At 53.0% G+C, this 10,209-nt stretch overlaps 1 pseudogene; it reads right to left on the bottom strand.

The window, feature by feature from the left end:
• Window positions 1-1,103: 1,103 nt before the first annotated feature.
• Window positions 1,104-2,057, bottom strand: LOC122193223 (annotated as a pseudogene).
• Window positions 2,058-10,209: the final 8,152 nt, after the last annotated feature.

The following is a 10,209-nucleotide window of genomic DNA, read 5'->3' as shown; positions in this document are numbered from 1 at the left end:
TACCTCAGTAACCAGAACTGCTGAATTTATTTATTAACCCTATGTGTCGGTATGGAGCATACTTTCACTGACTAGTTTATGATACCAAGGATGATGTTTGGAGTAGATTATCTTAGAGGTCTTTTCCTAGTTTAATGATTCCATTAGTTAGTATGTATGGAACAATTCCCCCAAAATTTCCCACTGTTTTGGTGAATGAGCCTGGTATCACTTCCTCTCAAACATGGGGGTCTGGACAGTGCTCCAACCCCTTCCCCTGTGCCCTTCCCAAGCCCCTCCACCAACAAGTTCTGCTGTGAGGCTGCTCACGTCTCATTAAGGTGTCCTGAAGGACAGACTGTCACCTGGTCTGTCCCCATGCCTGAATTTCTGTTTTTCTCAAGGACAGAGTGTTTTCAGAGTCCCTGGAAGAGTCTCAGCACCTTAAGGGAGGAAGAACTAAAGGAACTCCATGTCTTTTTGGATAAGGATCTTATCTGAGCATCCTGGATCACAGAGTCCCTGTTCCACTGACAGCCATAGAATCACAGAATCACAGCATGGCCTGGGTTGCACAGGAGCACAGCGCTCGTCCAGTTCCAACCCCCTGCTGTGTGCAGGGTCGCCAACCACCAGACCGGGCTGCCCAGAGCCACATCCAGCCTGGCCTTGAACGCCTCCAGGACTTCAGCCATTCTTCATACTCCTCTACTCTGGACACTTTACCATTTTCACAGCTCTCCTATAGATGCTCTCCAATAGTCTGATGTCCGTCTTACACTGTGACATCAAACAGCACCAAAGTGAGGCCATACCAGCACATAATAGAGCAGGACAATCCTTTCCCTGGCCAAGATGGCTGTGCTGCACCCTATGCACCCCAGGGTACTGTTGGCCTTTTACTGCTGACTCACGTTCAAGTTGCTGACCACCACATCCCCCAGATGGAAATTTCAGGCAGTGCATTGTGGAAATCCCATTTTATTAAACAGATATTAAGAAGGTCAGTATATGTTTAGACACACATTTCTATAACTGGAAACAAAACAAAGCAAATCCATTCTTCAGTAGAACTGAGGTGAATAATAAATATTTATTTCAGACAACAATAAATGCAAATGGCACTAAAGATGGCAACGACTGAGAGTAAACTGATCACAATTCAGAAACACTTGTGAAGTGAGTTTCCTAATTGCACACTTGAGATCCTTGTTTCTAACACCGTAGATGAGAGGGTTCAAGGTTGGAGGAATCAAAGAGTACAGAACTGCCGCCACCAGATCCAGGGATGGGGAGGAAATGGAAGAGGGCTTCAGGTAGGCAAAAAAGGCAGTGCTGACAAACAGGGAGACCACAACCAGGTGAGTGAGGCATGTGGTAAAAGCTTTGTGCCATCCCTGCTCAGAGGGCATCCTCAGCACAGCCCTGAAGATCTGCACACAGGAAAAAAGAATGAAAACAAAACACCAACTACAGTAGCCCAAATTTCCCTGAGGTGGGAGGTGGAGCAGGAGAGCTTGAGGATCTGAGGGATTTCACAGAAGAACTGATCCACAGCATTGCCTCAGCAGAGTGGCACTGAAAACGCATTGGCAGTGTATAACAGACCACTGAGAAATCCAGAGCCCCAGGCAGCTGCTGCCATGGTGGCACAAGCTCTGCTGCCCAGACCAACAGGGTCTCGTAGTGCAGGGGCTTGCAGATGGCAGCACAGCGATCATAGGACATGACGGTGAGAAGGAAATACTCTGCTGAAATCAGAAAGACAAACAGAAAGCACCGTGCAGCACAGGAGATGTCCCTGGTGCCCCAGAGGACATTGGCCACGGCCTTGGGCAGAGTGGTGGAGATGCAGCCCAGGGCGAGGAGGGCGAGGCTGAGGAGGAAGAAGCGCATGGGGTGTGCAGGCGGTGGTCGAGGGCTGCGGCTGTGCTGATGAGGCCATTGCCCAGGAGGGCGGCCAGGCAGATGCCCAGCAAGAGCCAGAAGTGCAGGAGCTGCAGCTGCCGCGTGTCTGCCAGTGCCAGGAGGAGGAACTGACTGCTGGAGCTACTGTTGGGCATCTGCTGCCGGTGGGCATGAGGACCTGATAAAGGGAGGAAAAGCAACACAACATTACAGTAGACATCTTTGGGCAAGGCCTACTTTATATCTTGCTGGAACCTCCCTAACTACCCTTCCTTTTCTGCAGGACCTTTGCTTGAGCTCTGGTTGCTGCTGGATGAGGATGCCACTGGGCACAGGGAACTCTGCTGGGGAGACTGTTGGAGTCAGCCCTGGCCAACCACAAAAAGAAAGCTGAAATACAGAGTGATCTCAGATTAAAATACGTGAGATATAAAGCAGTTTTTTTCTCAGTTTCACAAAGAAGCACAGCAGGGCTTTGTGATATTTCTTTATCTTGTCCTTTTTGACCCACTACATATTAGGATTTCCTTTCTCATCATAACTGAGGAGCTCAGCTCTGCTATCTTCAGCAGGGGCACAAAGGGTTCAGTGCTCATTTCCATGGTCTTAAAACTGAGGTGTTCTCTCCACAGGGCTGCTGCTTAACACAGAGATGCTATGGGAGATCCAGAGGCACCTGCAGCCCAGCAGACATCCCCCAAAAATAGCTGAATGCCACAATAACAGGGTGTCCTGAAGGGAATGTCAGTTCACTCCCAGACTCACAGACTGCATTTCCCACAGCCTCAAAGGTCAAGGGGAGAAATGAACATGTCTCCTCTGTGGACATATCTGCATGACAGAACCACCATGTCAATGTCTGAGATGCACCTGAATTCTCACCCTCCAACCAAGTGTGTCTAGCTATGACCAAATTTACATGGCACTGGGCTGGAGCTCTGTGTTGGGAGAAATTAACAGGCCAGGGAGCTGCTGCAGGGAAAGTGTCTGCACTGCAGGGATGGCAGGGAGGTGCCCAAATCCCCCTCCCACCATCTTTCTGGCAGCAGGTCCCTCTCCCTCCCTGCCCATGTCTCTGCTGCCTGCAGCTGTCCCCGCCTGCAGCTCTTCCTCTGACCACAGTCCCTCCCTGGAGCTCACAGAGCCCATCTCAGCCACCGTGTGCTCAGCTCTGCCCTGCAGACCATTTGTGGCACTGGGTGCTGCCCAGCGGCATCTCAGTGTGTGCAGATGCTTCGGGCCAGGTCACACGGAACCTGCTGAAACTGAGCATGGGGTGATGGTGATTTCCATGGGCTGAGGAGCAGTCGAGGATCTTGCTGTGTAGAGGATCCTGGTAAACCTCAAAGTGATGGTTAGGCCATCTCCACTTCTCTGAAAGCACAGCATTTATTTCTATTTCTGCTGCGACAGAGGAGTAGAATCTAAAACCAGCGATGAAGGAAATCCCACACTGAAGCAGATAAGCCCTGCCCTATTTCTGCTGCAGTAAAGTCCTCTGGTTGTGCCGTGGGGCACCGTAAACTGTGAGCCCCCCGCCCCAGGCAGCAGCTCTGTCAGCCCCTGCCCTGCTGGGGGCTCCTCCCCCCACGCTTCTCTTCGCAGCGCCCTGGGCAGCTCCACCGGGCAGGCTGAGCGCTGAGCCTGGCAGGCGGCATAGTCCTTGCCCCGGCACACAGCCCTGGGGCACGGCAGGGACCCGCAGCCCTCGGGGCTGTGCTCTGTGCTGCAGCTCATCCAGAGCAGGTCCTGCTCCACAATAAACAAGTATGGATGTCTCTGGTCCAGAAAGCATTTCTAGGATACTCATTCACACTTCCCAACCTGCCAGAGCCACACTACATTGATGTCTGTGAGAGCTGCTTCTCCAGACAACTCAGATTTGTCCCGCTCTGTACACTGCGTTGTATCTCTCAGCCTCTCCTGCCATCGTCACCTGCAGGCAGTGCCCCAGCTCTGCTGCACTGTACAAGCTGTTCCTGTATGAGCTACTTGTATGAGCTCCCTGTGTGCCGGGAGCCCGGCCCAGCTCAGCAGCAGAGGCACAGCCCAAGGGCTCCCTTTCTTTTTCTGCTCCAGCTCCTGCTGATGTCCCTGGAGCTCCGGGGCTCACAGCTCCCGCAAGGCAGCAGGATCAGCCCTGGGAAAAGTGTTCTGAAGGAGGCTGAAGTAAGCAGCAATTGCTCTTCTCTAAAGCGTGGACTGAGGCTGATTCCAGCAGCATGTTTTGTTCTAGCAATGCGTGCCTGTCTGTGTGAGGTGTGGATGTTCTCCTCTGCGCACATAGAAGAAAAGAGGGGTCTGTGTGTTTCTACTGCTCAGAGCACTGATTCAGGAGACATGATGCAGGCATTTCACCCCCAGCTGCAAGATCTCCGCTGAAGCAGAATTCAGTTCCCCCATGCAACCCACAGCCACAGGAGCTGGGACTCCCCCTGGTTCATCTCAGGTGTGCACAGAGGAGTTCCCTGCATGGGATCCCCCGTCCTGAGCCCCTGGTCCGCATTCAGGGGGGTCAGCTGCTCCCACACAGACACTTGGCGATGCGTGAGGTGCCAGCGGTGCTCCAAGAGCTGTGCGAGTGTTTGCAGGCTCTGATGGAAAATCTCAGAGAGCACTCACATCCCTAGTGACACTCTTAGGTGAGACTGAAGTCTCAGCTGATACAGAAGAACCAGCATGGCTTCACCAAGGGAAAATCCTGCCTGACCAACCTGGGGCCTCCTGTGATGGTGTCACTGCATCAGTGCACAAGGGGAGAGCCACTGATGACATCTGTCTGCATGTAGCTAAATCATGGTGCCTCAGACTCCTTCTGAGCACGTGCGTGAATGTCACTGATCTAGGCAGGAAACAAACTGTCTTCCTATCTGCTCTGCAGTTCTGACCTTCCGTTATCCCAGTTCAGGAAAGCATGGCAATGGCCAGTGATTGAGATGGCCTGGACTGCAAACACAGAAGTGATGCTGCTCTGTAACACCATACCCATGTAAAACGGCAGACAGCTGGTGTCAGCTCTTTTCAGTCAAGCTGTTTGCTGATCCTTAGCTGAAAGCTAGATGTGGTCTTCCCTGGATAAGATGCACATGCTCAATACCTCACTTTTTGTCGGAGGTTACTTTTCTCTGTATTAATTTGTCAGGCCACCTGTTTGTTTCACACTAGGCGTGTTGAAATTGGTTCATTTTTTCCTACCATAGCCTCTTGTGTTCCAACTTCTCCTCAGACGTTAGAGGGGGTGGGGAAGGTGACTCTAGTCAAACACACCTTTGTCTTGCAAAGGTTACTTGTTTTTGGACAGAAGGGTGGAAAACCACTGGCTCAGAAAACGAGATCCTTTATCAGCTCCAATAGCATCATCAAGTCCTCATCCCTGCAGGACAATCACCGAATTTGGCCTTGGGACCTTCACCCAGCTCCACAGTCAGCATAGCGTTTCCTCTTAAAGTCAGCATATCTGGCTCCCCTGGTGTTTGCTATCAGCTGAGCCCACGGGTCACATTGCTTAGGGAACTATCACAGAACAGATTATCCAGGGTGTTCCCTCTTGGAGGCTTTACCTTCTCTCCAGAGGTAGGCATTTTGAGAATTCCCACTTGGTACCTATTTTACACATCCTGGAACTGTAGAGATTTCTGTGCGGTAGATCTGATGGGAAGATGAAGAAATTTAGGTGACATGTTCTCCCCATCGTGGCCTGCATTTCTGGGCTGGGTTACCCTATTTCCCAGGACAGTTCCTGGAATCAGGGCACAGTCAACTCTGGAGAATAGTGGACCTTGATGCAGTGTGAAAATCTGCCTTGAGAACACAGTCCCAGTAAGCAGCAAGGGCTGCTGGAGCACTGGTCACACCTGTGTCTTCTCCTTTTGTGCAGGTTTCAGTTGGAGTTTGTCTTCAAACCACCGCCCAGGAAACCATCCAAGGCCTCAGGAGAAGTGCCTGGTGAGGGCAAGCAAGAGAAAGCAGAGGGTTTGCCACCTCTTGGCCAGAGCAAAAAAGGTGAAGCAGCCGCCCGCTCCTTTCCATGCCCCACACAACCAAATGCGATGGGAAAATGCCCACCCGGTGGCCATCCAAAGGCTCTGACTTGTGAAAAGATTCATGCAGCTCACCACAGCCTCTCCTAACCACGTTAGCCTCATGACATCTAAGATGCGGGGCGCGATGTTCCTGTGTGCTCCCATCCCTGGCTATGGCAGGATGGGGGATCCTCGGCCCCATCCTCCCCCCAGCAAAAGAACCCCTTAAAAGAGACTGTCACCTCACAGCACCGCCCAGCTCCTCTTTCCCAAAACAAATGCCAGGAAGGCAGGCCCGAATCAGAGCTGCACCTCTGACAGGAGGAGCTGGGCAAGAGGGACAGAGGTCGCTGGAGAGAGCGTCTGTGAGGGACGTGGAGCGGCCCTCTTCAGGTGCTTTGGGACAGGCCTGAGCACCTCCGCGTGTCACAGGGACAGCAATTTCCCCATGAATCTCCTCTGACGAGATCTGTCCTTCCCAGTTCCAGGTAAAACTCCTGCACTGCCACCCTTACCTGGCCGCTTTAGCATCACCAGCAGAGAGGGTACGTGCTCTGGGAAGAGAGCAAGGTTGACCAGAAGATGTCTGTGTCCAGGTGAGACTGGGTTCAGGGTGAGACTGGCTCAGGGTTGGGATCCTCGTGGGGCGTTTCACTGATCCAGCAGGAGCCCATTCTGCAGCCCAGACGGTCACTGTCTGGGGCTGCCAGCAGCCCTGACTGCAGCAGATGGAGAGGTGGGATGGGGCTGCCGGCAGCCCCCCATGTCACAGTGCTGACCCTCTCCGGCCCTCAGGAGAGCCCCAGCGCAACCTGTGAGCTCTGCGTGGGGAAGGCTGCGTTACAGCCAAGGCTGCAGGAAGTGGCCCCAAAGCCATCACCTACTGAGATGGACCCCCTCTGCTCTGTTCTTTCAGTCAAGTACCAGTGGTCCCAACGGTGTCTTCTGCCAAAAAGATGGCTGTGCCTAGCAAAACCCAGGGTGAAGGCACTACCAAAAGCACAGCACCACCAAAGGCACAGGCAACACAAGCCCACAGGTGCAAAGAAGAGCAAGGGGTGGTGAAGCCAGCGCTGACCAGTCAAGGTCAGCACAAACTTCCAGGCCAAGTAAAAGCACCAGAAACAGATCGCACTCATGGTGTGGAACCTCAGAGGTGCAGAGAAGAAAGAGGAGTGGTGAAGCTGACCAGCTTCACCACTCACGGCGCTGACCAGCCAGCTTCAGGGGAAACACACAGCCAAAGCTCCAGCACCAGAGGCAAGTCAAGTCCAGGCAGTGGCATCTCAGAGCATCAGAGGAGAAGGACGAGGAGCAGAGAAAATCTTCTGTGATGGCACAGTGCTGGAGACAATCAAAGAGAAGCTGAGCGGCCCTTGTGGAGCCCAGGCTCCAATGATAATACCCAAATAGTGATTCAGTCACCATCAAGCTCTGAGCACAGTCTGCCTGAGGAGCCCACCTACGACACCAACCTTTTGATGCCGCTTCCGCAACGATCCTGAGACAGGGCGCAAAAGAGGTGTGTGATTCCCATCCGTATCATTCCAGGATGCATCTCCCTGTAGAAAGGCAGAGGTGGAAGAACAGTGGGGACTCTCCCAAGACCCCTTGGCTCTGAGGGATGGGATGGCTACGTTCCCTGGAGCCTTGGGCCAGTGCATCACCAGAGGCGAGTTCCTCCTTCTCCAGTGTTTGCTCTCTTCTACTGACACACCCAGCACACCAAGGCCCACGATTTGGCAGCATCTAGAAGGCCCAGCTAAGTGTGAGGCTGCTCTGGGCCAGAGAGGAGACTTTCTTTCCAGCTTGTTGCTCCTCTAGGTCCTTGGTGGGAAGAGACGGGCTTTGGTGATGGGGGTGGCATAGCACAGGAGCCAAACACTGCAGCTGGACACCTGCTAGGGAAGAGGTAGAGAGATGGAGTGAAAGGGCTGCCCTGCCCTCAGCGTCCTGACCTGAAGCCTGTGATGGGGTTTGTGTGTGGGCAAACTGCTCCCGGACCTGTGCTATAGTTTGAGAAGAGTGTTTCTCTTTTACAGAATACAGTTGGTCTTGTGACTGTGACAATACAAGAAAGACTATCAGAGCAGATGCTGTGGAGCAAGATAAACAGGATGTGAAAGCAAGGCTAAGATCCAAGGATATCTCTAGAAGAAGAGAAAAGCAAAAGGAAAGGCTCTCAGCTCAGAGTGGATAAGCGCCTGCATGCATGGACAGGGAGTGTTTGTGGAATACTTTGTTGATGTGTAAAGGTGGATGGGAAAGTTGTAAAGGCGGGTGGGAAAACTAAAAAAGAAAACTTGTGAAAGTATGTAAGTGATTTGAGAATCTGTAATAAATGATTTGGATCACATCTGAGTCTGTGCCTGGTGTTCACATTTGACCATCTGGAAAGAGATGGAGAAAAATAAAACAGAGGTCTTGCAATAGATGGTGGAGTCTATCCCCAAGGTCACAAGGGTGTTCCCCTTCAGCAAGACTAACTCCAATTCCAAGAGGCAAAGGGCATGGAACTGCTCTGCCCCGCGATGTCCAGAAAGTGCCTCATGCCCTTGGGATGGTCAGTGTGCCTGCTGTCCCCGGGATGGAGGACTGGGGCCTGGGGCTGGAGAACTGCGCTGAGATGAGGCCATGCGGATGATGAGCTGGTGCACAAGTCTTATGAGGAGTGGCTGAGGAGAAGTCTTCAGTCTGGAGAAGAGGAAGCTCAGGGGAGGCCTCACTGCATTCTCCAACTTCCTGAAGGGAGGTTGGGGTGAAGAGGGATTTGGCCTCTTCTCCCAGGCAATGAACAGGACCTGGGGAAATGGCTGCAAGTTGTACCAGAGGAGGTTTAGGTTGGACATGAGGAAAAACTTTTTCTCTCAGAGAGCGGTCAGGCACTGGAATGGCTGCACAGGGAGGTCGTGGAGTCGCCGTCCCTGGCAGCGTTCAAGAGGCATCTGGATGAGGAGCTGCGAGATCTGGGTTAGTGCTTGTGGCGGCAGTGGTAGTGAGAAGACAGTTGGACTAGATGATCTTATAAGTCCTTTCTAACCCTGTGATTCTATGAAAAAATGAAATCTATGAAAATGAGGTCTCAAGATCCCCACTCAGGCTATGTCCATGCTGGCAGGTGCCTCCAAAGCCTAAAGGCAACAGCAGAAGTGTTACTGATGTGCTGCCCTGACAGAAGCTGCAGTTGAGCTCTGCTTCCTGAGCCCCGCATGTTTGAGCCCAGAGGGCCAGGCAGGAGGCTCGCCTATCCTTTGCTCAGCCACAACCACCTGGGTTGCAGCTTCTGAGCAAGAAGAGCCGGCAGCAATTTCTCCTGCTCACATCAATACTGCCAGCCTTGTGCCCCTCGAGCATGCCAGAGCTAAGCCTGCAACCTGCAGCTGGGCTCTGCGGGTCTGAAGCTTCCTCCCGCGCAGGAATAGTGTGAGTGGTGTTCCACAGGGATCGGTGCTGGGCCTGTCCTCTTCAATATCTTGATTGATGACCTGGATGACGGCATCGAGTGCAACCTCAGTAAATTTGCAGATGACACCAAATTGGCTGGAAGTGTGGATCTGCCTGGGGGTAGCGAGGCCCTGCAGAGGGATCTGGACAGGCTGGAGAGCTGGGCTGAAGCCAATGGAATGAGTTTCAACAAGGCCAAATGCCGGGTCCTGCACTTGGGCTACAACAACCCCAGGCGACGCTGCAGGCTTGGGGCAGTGTGGCTGGAGGACTGCGTAGAGGAAATGGACCTGGGGGTATTGATTGATGCTCGGCTGAACAGGAGCCAGCAGTGTGCCCAGGTGGCCAAGAAGGCCAATGGCATCCTGGCTTGCATCAGAAACAGTGCAGCCAGCAGGAGCAGAGAGGTGATTGTTCCCCTGTACTCGGCACTGGTGAGGCCGCACCTCGAGTGCTGTGTCCAGTTTTGGGCCCCTCACTGCAAGAAAGACATCGAGGCCCTGGAACGTGTTCAAAGGAGGGCAACAAAGCTGGTGAGGGGTCTGGAACACAGGGCTGCTGAGAAGAGGCTGAAGGAGCTGGGAATGTTCAGCCTGGAGGAGCTCAGGGCAGACCTCACTGCTCTCTATGACCGCCTGAAGGGAGGTTGTAGTGAGCTGGGGGTTGGCCTCTGCTCTCATGTCATTAGTGATAGGAGCAGAGGGAATGGTTTCAAGCTGCGGCAGGGGAGATTCAGGCTGGACATCAGGAAGTATTACTGTTCAGAAAGGGTGGTCAGGCACTGGAATGGATGCCCAAGGAGGTGGTGGAGTCACCGACCCTGGGGGTGTTCAAGGAAAGACTGGATGTTGTGTTG

This window comes from Lagopus leucura, unplaced genomic scaffold (assembly GCF_019238085.1).
Source record: "Lagopus leucura isolate 7727_CA_CO unplaced genomic scaffold, USGS_WTPT01 34907-0_obj-0_obj, whole genome shotgun sequence".
Taxonomy (NCBI): domain Eukaryota; kingdom Metazoa; phylum Chordata; class Aves; order Galliformes; family Phasianidae; genus Lagopus; species Lagopus leucura.
This window is presented reverse-complemented; position numbering and strand designations above follow the sequence as displayed.